Below are 1,896 nucleotides of genomic sequence, written 5' to 3'. Positions count from 1 at the left end.
TTGATATCTAGGGGCAAAGTAAGTAACTTCTTTCTTCTTGCAAGTTTGGAAGATAGTAAATTCTTACTTGGTGTTATCAAAAAAATAGGGAACAAAATAAGTGACTCCTTTCTTTGTCATAAGTTTGGAAGGTAGTAAATTCTTTTCTAGCATATACTATTGTGCTTCAAAATGCACATGCAAAATGTGATTGCATTGCGTTGGGTCGGAGCAACTTCCTTGGCGCCTGATGCGGCCCACCATGACCTTACAAGCAAATATGAAATGTGGTCGATGAGATTGCTCAATAGAGTAGTAACAGAACAAAGGAAAGCTATAGTGCATTTTCCATCTGGTGGGTGGGAAGGCGGAATGGAAGAGCACATGGGCACAAAAAAAAGTTGGTGTTGAAGTGAAGTCCAACCGAGCAAGTTTGGCTTAGAGCATATGATTAGTTTGTCTATGTCTATCATCGTTATCATTGTCTTTATGTTCATATCTCTCCAAAACAAAAAAAAAAGATAGATAAATAAACAAGTACTTCATCACTGGAGAACTATCTTTTTTTACAGATTAGGCAAATCTTTTGCTTCCGTTTAAAAAAAATAGACTTAAGTGGCCTGTAGTTATAAGAAAAAGTAGGATGGGTTTTTGCAACAAAAAAAAAGATGGAAATTAATTGGCGGATGCTGTGGCCCGTCATCGACAAAAAAGGAGTGGGAAATAATCGAAAAAAGCGTGGTCGGCAGGATTCGAACCTGCGCGGGCAAAGCCCACATGATTTCTAGTCATGCCCGATAACCACTCCGGCACGACCACTTTGATGCAATATTTTGTTCCGGTTCTTCTAGATTCTTGTGTTCTGTAGTGTGCATATTCCAAGTTCGATGGTATAAATATTATTTTTTGTTGTAAAAAAACAGAGTATAACGCAATCCCACATGCTGACATGACGGTACTGAAGATTGAACATGGAGATTTCAACTGTAAAGCTAAACAAAGCGAGACACATTTGGCTAGACTTCGCTTCACTAGCTGCCGTTTTTTCGTGCATATGTGTTCTTTCATTTCGGCTGCCCACCTGTTGTAGGAAAATGCATTCGGCCTTTTCATAGTTTGGTAATTTTTGTACCAAACAACCCCCCAAGTATTATTTGTCATGTAAGGCTTGGGAGGTATATGGAACACGTTGCACTTTCAAGAATCTCTACATTCAGTTTCATGCGCAACAAAATATTACAATTATATGATGGGCATTTTCGTGTGTTCAATAATGTGTGCCACCTCCATCTTCTTTTTGAGCCTTCCAAACAAGCGACTTTGAGGAACAAATAGACAGCGAAAAAAGAGATGATGACTACGGAGGTAAGTTCTTCATTTCGTTTCCATGTAGTCCTCTTTATTGCCACTCATTCACACTCCACATAGGGCTTCAACGTCTATTCCCATTACATTGTTATTCTCACCACATGTCATTTTGTCGATGCCATTGCATATCGTGAGCATGATAATGTACACATTAATTGGTATACAAAAGCTAGGAAGAAAGTGAGTAAATTGTTTATTTTTGCGGGTTTGGAAGGTAGTACATTATTGCCTTGTAATATGTTGCAAAATGCATATGAATTTTGTGATTAAATATGTCATGGATCTGCACAATTTCCTTGCTGGCTGCTGTGGCCCATCATGGCCTTCAGATCAAGATGAAACATGGTTGTCGACATTAAAATCTAGAGGTTGTTTGGTAGAGAGTAGTGACCTAACCGGAAAAAGGCCAGAGTGCACTTTCCCACTACAGGTGTGAAGCCGAAACGGAAGACCATGTGTGCACCGAAAAATAGTAGGCAATGACATGCAATCCATCCAAACGATTTTGGTGTATAGTGTAGGATTGACTAATCCATCTATATCTTCATA

At 39.0% G+C, this 1,896-nt stretch overlaps 1 non-coding gene across 1 annotated transcript; it reads right to left on the bottom strand.

Annotated features, from left to right (window-relative positions):
- Positions 1–716: 716 nt before the first annotated feature.
- On the bottom strand, positions 717–798 carry TRNAS-AGA (transfer RNA serine (anticodon AGA)). The gene has a single exon. It is a non-coding gene; the product is annotated as a tRNA-Ser (tRNA).
- Between the last annotated feature and the right edge of the window lie 1,098 nt (positions 799–1,896).

The sequence above is a fragment of the Triticum urartu genome, chromosome 1A (genome assembly GCF_056163025.1).
Source record: "Triticum urartu cultivar PI428250 chromosome 1A, HENAU_Tu73, whole genome shotgun sequence".
Classification (NCBI taxonomy): Eukaryota; Viridiplantae; Streptophyta; class Magnoliopsida; order Poales; family Poaceae; genus Triticum; species Triticum urartu.
Note: the sequence above shows the minus strand (reverse complement) of the source record. Positions and strands in the feature narration are given on the sequence as shown.